This window comes from Crocodylus porosus, unplaced genomic scaffold, assembly GCF_001723895.1.
Source record: "Crocodylus porosus isolate Cpor-Errol unplaced genomic scaffold, CroPor_comp1, whole genome shotgun sequence".
NCBI lineage: Eukaryota > Metazoa > Chordata > Crocodylia > Crocodylidae > Crocodylus > Crocodylus porosus.
Window position 1 is genome coordinate 11,146,127 of NW_017728909.1, and position 18,287 is coordinate 11,164,413.

An 18,287-nucleotide genomic window follows, 5' to 3' on the forward strand; every position below is an offset into this window, starting at 1 on the left:
AAAAAAAAAAAAAAAAAAAAAAAGTACTTGCTCCTATTAGTTTTAAACTTTCCTCCTACTCATTTCTATTCCAGTATTCTGGGACTTGGTGACTAACAGTTCACTGTTAACTGGGTCCACACCCTTCATGATTGTATAAACCTCTATCAATCACATCCTGCCTTAGGGATCCCCCCTGCTGCCTCCTCCTCCTTTCCAAACTGAGGAGTCCTAGCCTTTTTGTCTCCCCTAGTCTGGCAACTGCTTCATACCCCGATCCTTGTGGCTGCCCTTCTCTGTCCCTGTTCAAATTCTGCTACGTCCTTTTTGATGTTGCTTTGTTCTGCCCCAAGAAGACCTGAGAACACTGCTCACCAAGGCATGCTGCTCCTAAAGCCTCATCTGCTTCTCTGGAGCAGGGCCGACAGAAGCGTTGATTGTGTGCACTGGATCCTGCATTCCTTGCACACTGCTCACTTCTGTTTGAAATCAGTAGGGGCATGGGGCGTGCAAGGGAGTGGGCTCTATCGCAGTAACGGGAAAAGCAGTGGGTGGCCATTTGTGTTGCTCCCCGTTGCAGGAGCAGCCTGGCATTTACTGGAGAAAGCCCAAGTTTTGCTTTTGCCTTATCTGGGGCCAGGCGTATTGTTTGCACCGACTTGGCTTGCTGATTTACCCAGACACTCCTTAGAAACCCAGTAGTCAAGAGAAGCTGCAGATAGCGAGTTGGGTGTGGGAATGGAAGCAGCCTTGGGTTTTTGGCCAACTGAAGAGGGCCTGAAGGGAGTGTTTCAAAACAGATCTGACCTCCTCATATCTTCATATGGGAGCCCTGTGCTGCCATCAGGGTATTTTTGCACTCCTGTGCTAGAAACCTCTCCCTGAATAACATATTTAATGAGGCTAAGGCTGTGATTTGGCTTTTAAAAAAATATAATTTTATAGCATAGACCAGCAATCAGAAGCCTGGAGTATATACCGGTGCCAAACCAGTTTCTTTTGCTGTACTGTATCTTTATTTTTTTTAATCTCTCTTTCTGTCTTTGTCATCATAATTCCTCAGAGCAGAAAGCAAATAATGTTAGATTATCAGTGTTTGCAGTCTTCCTCTTGATATATTGAGACTTAACTTCGAATTGCATGTAGCGGAAGAATGATAGGAACCGGAGCTAAAGGGTGAAGCTGTGTAAATACCCGTGTCTTTGAAAAGGTTGCTGTCCTGCACAGCATTGTTTAGGTGAGCACCTTTGTATTGGGCGAGTGTTTCCCCTGTGGTCGGGGTGGCAGCGTGTCTGGCAGTTCGGTCCCCAGGTCTGCCACGGATCCGTTCCACGACCACATGCAAGTCGCTGCATCTCCCCCGTGCCCTTATTTGCCTCTTCACTTCTGTTTGTCTTGTGCATTTGGACTGTAAGCCAGCCAGTACAGAGCCCGTCTCTGCTGTCTTCACAGTGCCAAAGACAACGTAGTCACCACTCCAACGTCTCTGCATGCTATTGCAATACAAGTAAAAGTGGACCTGGTTCGCCTTTCGCGCTGGTGGAGCTGAACAGTAACCCTGGCGCGCGGGGAGGCAGGGCAGAAATAAGTTTTCCTCCCCTGAGTAAGACCCTGGTGGACTGGGCATAAGACCTCTGCACAAAAATGACTCTAATACAGAGGTGGCTTTAAAAGCCTGGACAAAAGCCTGGATCTCTGGTGGGCTGTCAGCCGTGTCATTCCTTGTCCATAATGCCCTGTACATGTGCAAGCTAATTTCTCTCTCTCTCTCTCTCTACTTTACTATATACAAATTGTGTTAAAGGCTCTGAGGAACTTCAGGCTGTGCATTTGGAAGGGATTATTGTACCCATTTAAGCTTAAAGGCTCTTTGCCTTGTGCCTTCCCCACCACCTAAGGTGTGATATAATTGCCCAGACCAGGACTGCCGGTTGGGTCTTATTTTCTAAAATAAAGCTGCATTTACAGGCTTTTTACCTTCATTTTCTTTTCTTCTCCATGGATTAATGCACAGTAGCTGTGTTTTAAGGCACACATGCACACTAAAACATCATCTGTGTCTTTAAAGGTGTAAATCAGCATAACTCCATTGACTCCAAAAAAAACCTATGCCAGTTGAGAAGCTCTGGCTTTAAGGGAATGGTCAGAAGTCTAAATACTTGATTTGCTTTTTTTTTCCCTCTTAAACAAAAAAGTCTTTCCAAGGAAAGTCATTTGCTTGGGTGAAAAGGAATCATGAAAGCTGCTGGGAAAATCGGTGCATGTCCCACGTGCTGTTTAGCCCTTAATAGTACAGGTGGACAGCAAGGGCTTGGAGCCAAATACTTTTGGTTCAGAGGGAGTGGTGGGAGTGAGCTCGCAGAACCGCTCCTAGAAAGGCTTAACTTTCCTCACACAAATCAATGACAATCTTCCCTCTGCTGCAGACGCCCAAGGAGCAGCCTTTGCCAGCTGCCCATTAAAACAAAGCAGCAAGTTTTATGACAGGCAACGCAGCGAGGGAGAGAAAGGGGCCAGACCGCTGGAGAAAAGGTGGGTCGGATGCTGCACTTTTCCACGTTGCGCCTGCGGTCCTTTCCTTGCCGTGCTTCTTGCAGGGTATTTAACCGAGGGGGACCAGCCTGAATTTTGAGCTCAGAGGCTATTTCCAATGGCTCTCCAGTGCGCTCGGAGCTGCGCGGCTCTCCTGTTATCATCTCTCATAACGTGCGCACATTTTTAATTGCTGTTCCAACTGGAACCTGTGATGCTGTCTTTCTGATTCATTTGCTGGATGACTCGAATCCTTCCCGAGCATGGAGATCTTGGCTGCCTGTCATCATCTGGACAATACGGTATCTCGATTTGTGTGGGGTTTTTGCAAGTTTGGTTCAAATTTTATTTATTTTTTTTACCTGGGAGATGATGAGGCTTAAAGGCACCTCCTCATTTCCTGTGTTGCTGAGGCAGCCTGGTTCTGAGCAAAGGCAAAACTTGTAAAAATGATGAACATCCTTATATTTTTTAAGATTTTAGTTTCAATATCTGTATGTCTGAAACTTTCAAGCCTTGATGTTGCAGCTGCCCTAATGCTCACCGAATCATTTGGATCTTGTGCTGCTCTAGAGCATAATCCTTCTTGCTGCACTGGCTGGGGTGTTTCAAGTGCAGTTCAGATGGATTTGCTTTCTGCTGTCTATGCAGAAAGCAGTAATTGTGTGCGGGAAACAAGAAGGAGTTTATCTTGAAGCCTTGGGTCATCCTCGTTTGGAGTTCAGGTTTGAATCCCTGGGAGCGGCTCTGCGGATGTTTTGTCTTCATTTTCAGCTAACGGGATGCCGAGACACTTCCAATGTAGTGTTACACCTTTAGGTGCAGTTAATTTTCCACCTGGAAATCTAAGTGCTATTTTGGTAGTAGAAAAGCCCTCCTAAATTCTGGTAACAGGATAGCTGCACAAGATAGGAGGGGGTAATTCCCATAGCTGTGTTGCTGATACTGCACTAACTGTCCCCACGATTCCTTGCTTAGGGAGTTCGAGTCGTTCTTATTTACAGCAGGACTTGGCTGTTTTAAGGTTTTGCAGCAGGAAAGGAATAACTAGTGCTCAACCGTCTTTGAGTCACTGCTTTCTTCTGAGCTGTGTTTGTACAGCCACAAGTCAGCCCACACGTTTCTAAGTTATATGGTTGTGAAGAGAAGTAGAATTTGCCCTGTCCTTGTGTAAGCTATGGCGACAGGGGAATGCAAGCAGTTGCAGTACATCCTTTTTTCTCTTTATTGGATTATGGGGCTGTTAATGAGCTAAAGCCTGGACAGGGCCTATGGAAAGTCATGACAAATTCATGACAGGGCCTTGTCCTAGCAGAGCAAGCTGTATGGTGATTCTGCAAAGTGAATGAATGCCTACTAGGGGATAGTTGGAGAACATCAAAGTCACAGTCACCCATGTCCCAGTCCAGTTTGAATGTGGGGCCCTGGACATGAATGTTGTTGGTGTAGCCTGGCTGATGAAATTCAGTGCTGGAAAACCCAGTTTCCTGAGTCCTAATCCCAGACTTGTCATCCCATGGGGGAAATGTCCTCCGTTGAGTTCCCTGAGATTTCTCTGACACGTTTACCAGCTAAGGGCTCTGCCTCAAGCCAGTCATTTAACTTCTCTGTGTATCTGTTACCCCCAGTGGGAAAGGCAGATTATAAACCCTGACGTGTTGCACAAGGGTGTCACGAGAGCTGGTTCTGGTTTGTATTGTGTAGTGCTCCTAGAAATCTGGGGCCTTTGTGACATGCAGCCCCCTCTGCACTGAGGAGTGGCTCTCAGATTGAATTTGGAAAGATGCAGAGCGGTCTCATGAGATTGTACTATTCCTCCCCAAACCACTCAGTGCAAGTTCCCTTGCTGCAAGACACTGGGCCCATTAGAGCCCAGTCTGTGCCAGTCAGTGTTTCAACACGAGGTGGTGTTTGCATATGAGATCAGGCTGTCGAGATGGAGCAGATCCCTCAGTAGTCCACACATGTTCACCAACACAGACCAGTTTCACCTGAAATAACGCAAAGCATAGTGCTCAAGGCCCGACCTTGCAAACACTGCCTCGTGCCAGTGGTTCTTTGCCATGCATGTGGGTTCATGCGTGTCCATGGAGCTACTCACGTAAGAGATGGTTCTTGCCGTTTCCCAGATCGGTCCTTAATCTCCCACTTCACATCCTAGTTTCCTTCCTCCCTTTGTACCAGTGCAAAATATGTGAAAAAAAAGTTGCTGTTCTCATTGGGCAGCAGCTACAGCCACTTGGCACTTCCTTTGCACAGGTGTAGATGACTAATCCAGCACTACAAGTTTAAAAATCTTACTAACATTAACCCTGTGAGGGTGGGATTTTCCAAGGAGTTTCTGTGGGTTTTAGGCACCTCTGTCCCTTAATGCTCCTCCAAATCCCCCCACCCCTCCCACCCTTAAAGGTTTCATGCTTGTTTTTTAAATGAATAAATGGCAGATTTCAGAAATGTAAATGTCTTTTTTTTTTAAATAGAGGGAGGTGTTAAAATATGTTCAAAACAAAGAAGAGTCTTTTCCCCTGGTTTTTGTAGTCACTCCAGTAATTCCAATAATATGTCACCGAGCGCAGGTTTCTTTAAACTGGATTGTAGGAACAGTCATTAAAATGCCAAAGGATCATAAATGAGATCGCATCTGAATGCAGCAGCACAGGTGATGATTTTAGCAAGCACTCTCCAGGCTGCTGTACTGATGGCAACTGGCATTTTAACTCATCTCAGTTCTAGCAAAGGGATCTTTGATTTGAAAAAGAACGCCAGCAGTAACGTCTGAGGGCCGTTTGGCCTGATCATCTTCCCCTAGAACAACACAGTGGTGTCAGTGTTCCTCTGCATTGGCAGGAGGCAAAGGGTCGATCTCAGCTTTAATTTGAAGGATCTGGTTGTACTTAGGTGACTCAGAGCTTCAGGTGGGGGCCCTCTGTCCTTGCCGACAGTGCTACACACAGTCTTCGTTTTTTGTGAGCGAGTTAACTCCTAGTAAGTATGAGGACAGTTTTACCCAGCACATTTGAAGTCAGGTTGCACTTACTTTTAAACCCAACGACGGACAGAGCATTTTCTTTCCTTGTCTTTTTAGGCTAAGGAGCAATCCAGGGATAAGGTGAAGCAGTGCGTGGCGGGGTCCAGTCTGTGTTTACAGTAATTACACAGGTGTATAATTGTACAGAAGTGTTTGCAGTGTTTTCCGTGAGCTACGCAACAGTACAGGTTTGGTCAGTGAGATAGAGCTGCGCGGCTTATTTTCTTTTGGCTGTGAGCTTTAGAGCTGAATAGAGGGAGGGGATCTGGGGCTGGGATATTTCTGCCAAGAGCAATTTGGAGACTCCTATTAGTCAGAACTCTTTTATTTCTTACTGGAACAGGGTGCCTGAGAGTATCTTTCACATGTCTGCTCTCTTTTAATTTCACTCAAATGAACAACCGCCCCTTCTCCCCCCAGGAAGAAAAGGGCTTTGCTTCTTGTCTCTAAAGATGCAAGCAGCTCCGAACAAATTGGTACAGGTCAGGCGTAAGCTGTTTTCCAGGGCAAATCCCTTTGTGTCTCTGGCACTCAAGAGGAGAGTGGCCTCGTGGCCTCAGCTCCATGCTGTGATCCCGGGGCTGGGAGGGTGTAAGCCCCTCCAAGTTTCCGTTCTTCCTGTTGTTTGTGGGTCGTTCCTGTTTTTAGGGCCCCGGAGCACTGCCAGAGCTGTGAGCACAGTCAGACCCCAAGACTTGTACACCATTTCTGTCTCTGGGCTTAGTATAATGGGCAGCTTCTGAAGAGGAAGAGGGAATATTTGCCCTCATGGCTGCTCTTGCACGTGTGTGTGCATGCATGCGTGTACTTGTGTGTGCCTGTGCGGAGGTGGAAGGTCAGGCTACTTTTTGGATGACTCAGAAGAGGCAGTGGACCTACTTGATGCTCCACCTCACTCCCCAAATATATAGGTTTGGGGAGAGGCCCAGTCATAACCCCGGGGGAGGAGACCATTGTGCACAGAGATATTGGAGCTTACTGGGTGGAGGGATGGAGGTTGGCCGGCTTCCCGGCTATGTAAGCAGCACACGCCCATGTTCACTGTATATCCCCACTGAGCCTGCCACCGAGGTATCTGGGCACCTGTGACCAAGGTGTATCAAGTTGCACAGCGGAGCCCCTGCCTGACTTGAATGGGCCAATGGAAACTTCTGGCTTTGCTTGATGCTCTCAAGCTCTGTCGCTGGCTTTGCCACTCACTCCCCTTCTGGCAAAGAAGTCATCCCCCCACCCTGCCCTCAAACCCAGGCTGTGGTTCAGCTGGTTGGTGCACAGTGCCTCCTGCTTATTAGGCTAATCCTGCACTCCCCTGATGCTCCCGCTGCAGTTTATTGAATCCCCATGTTTCCTTTTGTCCTACACGGCTGTCCAACTTCTGAAAGGTTGGGGGCCACAGGTCCTAGCGTGAGCTGTGGGTCCCCAGGGTGGCTGCCACCGCATGGTCTCCCACCCTCTACACTGCCCCAGCACGTGTGTGGGCAGCCCTCCTCTACTGCACAGGTGGACAGCCCCCACTCTCAGCTCAACATGGCCTGCCTCGTGCTGCAGACTGTCCCAGCACTGCCCCCGGGGCCGCACAGAAAAAAGCACCTGGTGCAGCTGGAGTGATAAGGGGAGCAGCATCTGGGTGGGAGCCCCGGGGCCATAGATTAACCCACTCATGGACCACGTGTGGCCCATGGGCCACCAGCTGGATGGGCCTGCCTTAGGTCATAAGCTTTTGAAGCAGGAATCATCCTTTTGTTATGTGTTTGTATGATGCCCAGTGCATTGGAAACCTTCTTCCTAGCTGCCACCTGAGTAAAAATCAAAACCCAAAAAGCTAAAGTCTCACCCTAGCCGAAGAGTCTGTCAAGCGAAGGATGTTAAAGCAGGCCAGCTTCTGTATCTGGGGGCACACCCTGCATGATGTAGCCAGAAGGCAGCCTGCTTTAACTCCCTAGGCTGAATGACCTTGTGCCCATTTACAACTGAGTTGACTATGGGCAGCTTCCAAAGCTGGTCTTGAACTCGTGCCACTGCATAGGTCACACAATACCTTAACCCTTCTGACACCCTCTGCATCATAAATAATGAATAATTAAAACCTTCATGAAGATGCTGGGAGGAAAAGTGCTTTAGAGAGAGAAAGCACCAGAAATGCCAGGTATTATTACCAATAAGTGAACTTGTGGCAGGAGCCCAGCAATGTACTGTACATTAAATGCCAACATCCGTACTGATGCAAGCTTATGGCGAACAATGGCCTCTCCTCGTTCGTATGGCTTGGTTGATTGAGCATGTCATCTGACTGGTTACTGGTGAGGGCCAGGAAATGCAGCCGAGTGACACTACTAGCACCTCCAAGGACGCAGGAGGTGCCGTGCCTGATAATCCATGGGATGATGCTGTTCATTTATACAACAGGGAATCTTGTCTTCTCAGTCTTCACCTTTCTGTCCAGCCAGTCTCGGAAGAGAGCGGTGATTGAAGGCCTTGCAGACTGAAGGCCCTCCTTAGTAACCTTGGACAAGTCGCTTAAGAGTCGGCCCCTGCAAGCTCTCTGTGCACAGACCTCATTGAAGACAAACTGTTCCCCATAACCCATTTGCTGCAGCGGGTGCTCTGTGAGGGATGGCTCTGTGGTTAAGGTATTAGCCTAAGACTTGAGAGCAGTGTGTGAGTTCCTGCTCTGTTCTTTAAGGTGACTTGGTTGAACCTCTTTCTACCTCAGTTCTCCATCTGTAAAATGGGGATAACGGCTCTTCTCTTGTTCAGAGAATGTGTGGAGCATCTGTACCTGGAAGAGACCTTGTAACAGGCCGGTTCTGAGGGCAGAAGCAGCACCTGATGCAGACAGCGTTTGAGGCTTATTGCCAGACTGGTGCTGATTTCTGGGAACGTGCATGTTGTGCATAGGTAGGCTTTGCCTGAGCTTTTTCTTTTTTCCAGTTGTTTGCATTGGTAGTGAATAGTGCTGATCAAAAATACAGGACCCTTTCTTAGAAGAAATATTTGGAAAAATGGATCCCTTTTTTCATCAAATCCTGTTTAAAGATGACATTTTCCTAATAGCTTTAATTTGCAAACAACGCGTCTCATCTGTTGGCTCCTCCATATTCATGCCATGTGATCAGTTAAGTTGGTCACACGCTTTTGTTTCTGCTTCCTGACTGTGTTGTCATTCCCAAACTTTCTGTACACCCTGCTAGCACTCAATGGATTTATAGCGCAGCTGTGTTTTGAGCACAGGAATAATCATTGTTTATTAAAGCCTCTGAGCAGGGGTGGAAATAGGTACATTTCTGCCTTCCAATGAGAGTGAGACCAGGTGATGAAACTCTAAGCAGCCTGAGATAAATTTGGCACTTCTCATTTTCTAATGAATGCCCCACAATTGTGCGAGAGCTGTTTTCATAGCCTGTTCTGAAAGATTAAAACATATAAGACCCTTGAAAGTCCATTTGAGCAAGGATTAGTGCCTGAAAGGCTTAGGTAGGTGTAGGAACTGAAATGCTAGAAGGGGATGCCTTGCAAGGAAATAGGTTGGCTTTGCTTTCCTTTATAATAATCAGTTATTCTTTGCACTGAGCAGGGCTGGGGCCTTGTTCTCTGATGATGAGGTATGTATTGCTTACTGCTTTTATTTTTATTTTCGTGTGAAGCCACCAAAATGGGCCTGCCTGTTGTAGCATGTGGGACACCTGTTATCAGACTAGGCTCACAGAGCATGGAGGAAAAAGGAGATTCGGAGGTTGTAAACGGCCATAGTAGGGAAAAGGGAAATTTCTTTCAGGAGTGGGAGTCATCCAAAGAAGTCAGTGTATTAAGTAATATAATACTTAACGTATTCTAGGCCAGCAGTGGGAATCCATTAGGAAGCCAGAGTGCTCTACAGCTGTTAGCATCTCATTGCTGGCAATAGCCTGTTACAATCCCGTTCCCTGTGGACAAGTGGCCTCATGATGAAACCACCATGATGTGTGGCATGAACTGGCCGTCACATTAGGAAGACTGAGGATGGGTTGACATAAAGGCTGACCTATCCACTCACCCTTCAGAGTGGTCCATCCCTGCGAGATGGGGTCCTAGAAAGACCTGAGAGTATGCCGGCTGCAGGAATCGGCTCTAAGCACACACATTCGTGTCAGAAACCTCTTGTGCTGGTAGGGCAGTTTCCCCTCTCTCCTTCCATGGAGCTTATGGAGTCTCTTGCTAGTGGGAGTTTTTAAATGTAGGTTAGGCACAAATTTATCTGGGATGGGTTGGACAGAGCTGATCTTGCCTCAAACAGAGGGTTGGAGCAGGTGACTTCTTGAAGCCCCTTCCCGTCCCATTTTCCTGTGATTCTGACATCCCCAGTCCTGGTTGAGTCATCGCAGTATCATCTAGGGAGGAGTCCTTCCCATCTCTGCCACTGGCTCACTTCATATATGTGAAGGCCAGAAAGGGACCATTATGACAAGCTCATCCAGCATTTTGCATAACACAGAAATCCAGCCCATGAATCCTGCATGACCTCCATCACTTCTGGCTGAGCTCAGCACCTCTTTTAGAAAGACACCCAGCCTCAACAGAGATGCTTGCAGTGACAGAGAATCCAGCAGGCCCTTTGTTAATGAGTTCCCATGGCTAATTACTCTCACAGAAGTCTGACCTCATTCTAGACTGAAATTGCCTAACCTTAACTTCTAGCCAACAGATCTTGCTAACCCTCCATTTACTCCTTTTAAGAGCCCCCTATTAGATTAATCTCTCTGTGCCTCAATTTACCTTTCTGCCAAGTAAGTTGATTAGGTCTCTTGCAAGGAAGGGCTGTCTGAAAGGGGACATTGAGATCTTTGTGATGAGGGTGGCTAAAGCAAATGGCTAAAAAGGCCATCACACTGAAAAAAAGCCATAAATTTCCTGTAGGTATTTGCTTTACATTCACGGTGGCAGAGAAGCAGGATCCTTGCAATATCCTAGCCTTTCAGCTGTTCACAGGCACTTTCAAAACAGTTTTGTTGCAATTAATTATAGTGCAATTAAAGCCGAGTGATGATGCTAACTAAGGGCTAAATCTTGTGAAATAAAATAGTGTTTGGGTTGATTTTGTAATTGCTCCAGGTTCCCCAGATACAAATTATATTGTCAGGATGTGTAATTCATTGGGGAAACATCCACACAAATAGCTTGGGGCAAGAATGCTGCTTGCCAGCTGTGCAGGAAGCAGTGGCGTATCTGGCTCCTCCTCTACCCCTCATGTGAGCTCCCCTCCTTCTGCGCAAGTCAGCGCGGGGTGGGTGGGCCCAGGCGTAGCAGGGCCCAGGTTGGGGTCCACCCACTCTGGACCTCATTGCAGCATCACAGCCGAGTCAGCCCAGAGCGGGAAGTCATCTGCTTCTGTGTTGAAAGGGTTGCTCCAGATGTTCCCACCTCCCAAGGCAAGAAGACCGGGTCCAATCTGTGGCTCTCGCTTGTGGGTTTCTGACCTGCTCCTAGAGCGATGCAGCTCTACCCTACCCTTATACCAGGCAGATTTTACAGCTGCAATTTAGCCCTTCGAAAACAGCATTCAGAGTATTCCCATGTGATCCCTCAGCTGAGGTGCTGCTGCTGCATCTCAGGTGGATTACTGTACTTAATTCTTATCAAGCTATCCAGCCGACCAGTGATCAGTAGAGCTGCAGCACACTGATTCATCTGTTAAAGGTGACCTGCAAAGGGAATAAAAAGGAGTACTGACTTTCTGAGCGTCCTTAAAGACTGAGTGGTTTATGCTAAAGGTTCTCTCCTTCCATTTTTTATCTCCAGTCTACCAGGAGCAGCACGTCTTGTCTTCCCTGTTGGTGCAACAGGTCTCTTTGGAGGAGGTGATAAATGGAGTGGGGGATTTTTCAGCTGTAATTGAAAGGCTGTCTCTCTTTAGGCAGGGGATCTTTCCTCTCAGTCATTGGAAGCATTTAAAGCAAACCAACCACAAAAGGCTTCCAGTGTTGCCAACAGTAAGTATTTCACAGGAATGAGCCCTAAAAATCCTGATCTCGAGTCATGAGATTCAACAGATTCTGCCTTTTTATTTAAATGAGTGTGTTAGAGCACTTGGGGGTTCACATTTTCAAACTCTTTTCCCTACCCACAAAGGCTGGAAATGGCCTTTTCTAATGAAAGCTGAGATTATGGACTTGTAAGGCGGTTCCAGCAACTGGAGCTAAGGGAGAAGCATCAAATACTGTGAGAACCTGAATTAAATTAAGAGCTCCAGTAATGCTGATTAGAAACCGGTCTAAATAAAAATCATGTCTGGTATCAGGAGCTCAAGTTCCCCTGCTTGGTACCAGCAAGATCATAACTCCAGTGGTGCTCCAGTCATCTGTAGTCTCGTAGGGGGAAAAAATCATTCTCAGCTTTTGATTACACAAAGAGACCTAAGTCTTTTCCCTTTGGAAGACAAAATCTTGTACCAGCTACAAGGAAGATGATCTAAACTCAATTGATAAAAGTCTCCAAACCTAAGGAGATAGACCAGTGGCGCTCAGCCCATGGGCCCCAATCTAGCTTGTGGAGCTCGCCAAGGGTCTGGAAATCTGGCAGCAGGGGAGTGCTGCCAGCATTAATTGATGCTCCTTTATTGCCAAGTTTACGGACCTGGGGGAAGACCTGAGGGCCAGATAATGTGGGCCTGCTCTGGCACTTGGCGTCACTCCACATCGGGTGCAGCTGGCTCATGGGGTCAGGCCAGCGTGGCTAAATTCAGCTTACGTGGTGAGGATGGCATGTGGGATCCCCCTGTGGACCAACCACATGCCACTCATCCAGCCTGTGGGGCTGGAAGTTCAGGCACTGCTAGCGTAGACAGATGCAGCAATTGTACCACTATCAAATGATAGGGGTACAAGCGGAACTGTTACACTGGAGTGACACAGATGCAGCAAAACCAGTTACAGCCATTGAGCTAATTTATACCACTCCAAGAGTGTGCAAATGAGTTACTTCATAACAGAAAGAGGACGCTCCCCCTCTATTTTAAATTGATTCTACTTTTCCTTTGCTCATAGCTGCAGTCACCAATACCAGCATCAGCCATGTCAACCATGACAAAAAGCAACTGCCGTCATGTAGCTGGAAGACGTTAGGGGTTTGGGGCCAGTCCAAGGGGGCCACAATCGGGAAGCTGCTATTGGGGTTAAAGCTTTGTTGTAGAGTCGGCAGGGCAAAGAGCCCAAGGACTGAAGGCAGCATGGATACCGCACTATCCCTTGAGCTCTAGAGGTGGTTGCAGTGATGCTTTTAGTGTCTGTGCCTGTGTTTTGCCCATTTGGTGTGCAAATGGAGACCCTGAGCCTCCGGGCCGACAACCTGGCACCTGTTATGAATGCTAAATCTACTGCAGGGATGCAAAGAGAGAGCGCCCTCGCACTGATTAATTTGAGCCCAGGATGCTCTTATCCTGGGTTCCAAGTAATTGTCTCTCTTGTCCACAATTTTCTCTCCTTCCATTTCACTGCATATTTATTAGGTTTCAGGAGGCTATCTGCAGCCACATTAAACCAATTTACTCCTTGAAATGTCTGACCTTTGATCTGCGAGCCGTATCCTTTCTGAGACAGAGAAAGAGCCTCTAATAATGTGCCACATGAAAGGCTGGAGTCTGTCACTTTCAAAATCTGGTCTGGTTTGCGAAAGTATTGGATGAATCAATTATTGCCTAATAATCATTGCTGTTATTGCTGGGCTGTGCTGGTAGGGCATTTTCCCCTCTCTTCTTGGCCACTTAAAGCATCTTACAATCTTACATCACATGAAATCAGTTATCAGAGCAATAATGCCAGGATGCCTGTGCCTACATAACCGATGAACTTTGAGCAGTCTCATCAACTGTTTAGAAAGCTCTAGTCCTAAAACAAATGTACCCTCAATCAGGAAGAAGAATAGTGAGGTGCATTTCTCCTTTAGGGCTAAAGATTTGGACTGTTCATGCTATATTTGAAGCCCCGCCCCCAACGTTTTGTTGCCATTATAGGGCAATTAAAGCGGAGTGATGATGCTAAATGAGGGCTAAATCAGCATCGAGGTCCTAGGTCTTGAAAGTGAGGTGCCCTTCCCTTTGCACCCAGCGGCATGTTGTCCCTTCTGAGGCTGCCTGACTCTACTTGGAAGTGCAGCAGAGGTGTGAGGCCGTGGCAAACACTGAGAGCATCATCATCGTCATCATCATCATCTGCGGCTCTTCAAGGGTTTGCCTGATTCTTGCTTTGGGCATAGGAGGCCTTGATTCCAATCCCAGATAGATCTTTTGCTTGGGGTTTGGCCTCGGTGCCCCTCGGGGTCCCTTCCAACCTTATGATTTTACAAAGAGGAGGTAAGTGCTACTATTCCCATTTTACAGACAGGGAAACTGAGGCAGAGACCTATGTGACTTGTCCACAGTCTTGCATCAAGCAAAGAATAGCATTGTGGACTCCAGGGTGCCAGTCCAATGCTCTGTTCACCAAACTGCACTGATTGCCCATGACTTGCCCTAGTCCTGGTGCTCTCTGACTGATGGACTGTGTTTAACCCCTTTATAGGGAGCATTTTTACACAGGGTGCCACACAAACACTGAGTGATGGAGAGTCTGGATTTCAGCCAGGAGTGAGCTGTCTCACCACAGCCCCGGCTCTCTGAATAGGTTTTACTCATGTGAGTAACTGTGGCAGGACCCCTTTTCGGTCTTCTTGTGAGTGGCTGACAGTGATGCTCTCATGTCCGGGGTGCTCATTTTCTCCATTTTTTACAGTCAAGTCCGTCCTGTCCTGTTTGTGAAACAGCTGGTGCACAGTGCAGTATGCCATTGCTGTATGTGCACAGATCCATGGTATTGTCTGGTGTTTAGCTGGGGGTTACAGATCCCCTGCTCTGACAAACCTACAGCCTAACCACAGGCAAGGGGCCAGGTCCTGACCCCCAGAAGTCAGTGTAGCTTCTTTGACCTCCATGGAGCTACACCATTTTCCCCAGCTGGGGATTTGGCCTCCACTCTTCTAGGCAGATGCTCTGGGCACTGATCACTGTTGCCCTGAACCTTGTATGGCCATTTCCATTTATTCATACTGACTGTAAAAACACCATACTAGCAGAAGTATGGCCCAGCTTGTCCTGGTTTGAATGGCCACCCAAGGTCCATGGGAGCAGAGGATCAGGCTTCCTGTCCCGTGTTTGTACAGCACCTACCACAGAGGGAGACAGAGGCTGAAGGGATTCTTGGGGGCAGTCATATGACAAATAAAAGATAAATGATAATAATAAAAGAAGGACAGGGCAACCCAGTAAGGATGGGAAGAGGGGAAGGACCACCCATCACGCTGCCAGGCTGTTGCATTCACCATGGAGCCTGCAATCATTTTAGAGGTTTAGGCTTAAGGGTGAGATGCTAAGATGTGCCAAGCAGGGCTCCTTTCTATGGTCCCAGCCCCAGGGGCAGCAGGAGTTTAGCTCCAGGCACCAGTTGCCCCAGAGCCTAAAGCTTGTACCGGCTGCAGAGGAGCCCTCCAAGGAGCTGTTCTGCAGCCAGGAAGGTGTCTCAGATCTGGTTTACTGTCTTGATTTAATTGGAGCTACAGGTTTGGGTGTTGGTTTTGCCATGTCAAAGGTTCTTCCAACTGCTTCAGTGCCACCTGTGACCGCTGTCTCCATTAACGGGACGTGGCTCCACGTACGTGTGCTTATAAAGGCATCCTTGAGTTTGCATTGCAGAGGGATGCGTGGAGCAGATGGAGGTCATGCCCACATGCTCCATCTGGTGTGACTGTGCTTGTAGGTGGAGACACCTCAAGCCTTTTCCTTTGCAATGTGCAGGCGTTGCAGGCGGCACTTGAACTCAGCATGGGACAGGCAAGGTGTTGTTCACATGCTGAAACATATGGATCACGGTGACATACACACATGAATGAGTTGGCTGCTGCATCTGAGTTTGTTCTTCATACACCCTCAGCTTCCAGCTCCCGTGACTGGAAAACCCCTTTGTTTTGTCAATCCACCTGTCCTCATCACCACTTCCTCAGCTCGGGGCTGGAGGGCTATGTCCATCACAGGCAGGTGCTGTGGATCCACCGCATGTTTCCCAGAGGTGTTGTCCATGATGATGTCTCCACGGCTCTCCCAGGTTGTTACCGAACATCTGGATCAATCCCGCTCCTGTGGCAGTCAGCCACACCAGCTGTGTTGCGCAGCAACTGTGTTTCTCTTGGTGTGGTGCATCGGGCAATGCAGCCGAGCTGGGGACAGCGGGGCAGTGAATTTCATCTCCAAGGCGGCCTTGGCCTGCCTTTGGAGCTCTGTTTCCACAGTGATTTCGTCCCTGTCACTTGCCATCTACACAGCCCCGCAATTATAACTGGCTCTTACCAAGGGACAGCCAGGCTCTGAAAAATGCAAAATGGAGTGGATGGCTGGAGCCTCCTCCAGTTCCTGCAATCATCTGGTGATGAAGCCTCACGTGCCATATGGGGAGGGACGCAGAGCCGACCTCCCCGGCTTGCAGAGTGCAGCCGCGTTGAGCAGTCGTGAATTATGCCATTTCGGCGGAAGGCGAGCCATCTGCACACCTCTTCTGCACATCTGTGCTCGCCTGATTTAGCTCTGCAAGGACTTGATTGCTCAGTCTCTAGGATTCATCCTAAGACATTATGATAATATTTGCAATCAAACTGGCCAGCGTGACGGGGAGGCAGGGGGAAGACAAACAAGGAAGCTTGTAAAGGGGCTGATAAATATTTCCCTCACTCACTCTTGCTTTTCAACGTTATAAACACCGATCATTAAAATGGGTAGCATAGTGGGGAGAGTCCCAGGGTTTCCTTTCAGTAATCAGCTAGAAAATGAAGAGAATGTGGCTGGTGGGCTACTGAAGAAAGACTGGGATATAAATAAGCAAGCACATGCAGGGGAGGGGGCTGCAGCCAGACAAGAGAGGGGCCGAAGATGCGAAATCCTGATCAGGATTTTTATTCAGCCTTTTAACATCCAGATGTTCAGGACTGTTTGGATGCTGAGCTCTCATTCAGGACCATCATGCCTTAGGATTATTATCTTTTTTTTTCAGCCTGCCCAGGAGCCAGGAGGTTATTTGGGGCTGAAAGTGCTGCAAAGACATACGGTTGACATGCTAGTAGCTGTGGCCTCTGGACAGTTCCACGTGGGACATGCAAGCCTGCAGGCAGGCTGTAATGTCATATTCTCCAGGAGAGCAAACCCTGTATCCCACCTGGGACAGCACCATAGGGCAGGAATTCAGCTCCTCTTGGCAATTTCCTCCATCAGCTGCTCATTTCTGAGGCTTTTGCCATGAGAAGGAGATAATTTGGATGAGGGAAATCACTCTGGATTCTCAGAAGCCTAGCTGAGAGCAGAGTCTGGCCCAGATCACTGACAGCATAAAAGGCCTGACCATCTCCAGGGAAGCTCAGATATTTGGAAGTCCAGCTCTCCAGAGCTCTGACACCTGAAATTCACTCCCGATCTGTAACCTTAGTATGAAAAGAGCATTCATTTTCCTGGAACCTGGGTTTTGGACAAGGCCCCTAGACGACCCTGGAGACCTGCAAACCAAGGCTTACCTTCCCCTAAAAAATGACCAAACCAGATCTCCTTTCCCCTGTTCCTGACAGCATCTCAGACACAACAGCCTAATCTCCTTTCCAGCTTTAATACTGACTGTGCGTCTCGCGCATCGTCTCAGCCGGGCCAATGGAAACAGGCCGGTGCGCGTCACTTGCGATTCGGTTTAGTTGCAGGTCAATTTCCCTCGCAGCTTCCTGGGCTCAGAGACCCGCAGGCCAGGAGGGACCATTCGATCATCTTCTCTGTATATCACAGGCCATGAAATTCCCTTCCCAAGCCCCCTCCCCCCCGCCTTGGTCACCCCTGATTGAGCCCAGGAATTTGCTCAGGCTTCTCATGTTTGAATGCAATGCTTTGGTTGCAAACACAGCAGCCTGGAACTGTTTAGCTCTAAACAACAGTGGTTTGTACTGAATCTTACAAATCCACCGCGATGATTTGGGTCTCCGGTGTAAGTCAGTTTGTACAGGACCAGGGGCCTGCCTCTTCCTGGGCAATAAGTGCACTTGTTTCAATCTAGCCAGTCTTGGACAGGCACTCTTGCCTCTGTCCTTTTCTTTCCTATTTGAAGGGCACATGGGCCTGAACCAAAACCCTAGGTCTGAACTCCAGTCTCATCCTCCACTTGGTTGCTGTGCCGTGAATCAGGAGGGATACCAGTGTGACCAATGGACCCAGTACTCTCCTGTCTTACAGCCGGGGCTGGACACAGGCATGGGTGAACTGGGTGGCTGCCTGGGGCTCAGACAGAAAGGGGGCCTGAGAATGGTAATTTTATGATTATTATTGTCATTATACAATTGGGGCAAAGCATCCACACCTGAAGACAGGCGGGTGATCCGGGCTGACCTGGACAGGCTCATGAAATGGGCAGACGAGAACCTCATGGTGTTTAACACCGAAAAATGCAAGGTTCTCCACCTTGGGAGGAAAACCCTGCAGCACCCTTATAGGCTCGGCAGTGCTACGCTGGCTAGCACTGTGGACGAAAGGGACTTGGGGGTCATCATTGACCACAAGATGAAGATGAGCCTTCAACGCGATGCTGCGGCTAGTAAAGCGAGCAAAACGCTGGCTTGCATCCATAGATGCTTCTCAAGCAAATCCCGGGACATCATTCTCCCCTTGTACTCGGCCTTGGTGAGGCCGCAGCTGGAGTACTGCGTCCAGTTTTGGGCTCCACAA

General features: G+C 48.3%; 1 protein-coding gene across 2 annotated transcripts in view; it reads left to right on the forward strand.

The window, feature by feature from the left end:
* ZBTB7C (zinc finger and BTB domain containing 7C) overlaps positions 1 to 18,287 on the forward strand; it is a 124,454-nt gene that overhangs the window by 41,128 nt on the left and 65,039 nt on the right. Inside the window, exon 1 of one of the 2 annotated variants that reach the window (XM_019531788.1) lies at positions 2,064 to 2,511. The exons of the other annotated variant lie outside the window; for it this stretch is intronic. The gene's annotated coding sequence lies outside the window, so the exon portion shown is untranslated. Of the gene's footprint in view, positions 1 to 2,063; positions 2,512 to 18,287 lie in introns of those variants that run through there. 2 annotated transcript variants of the gene reach the window in all.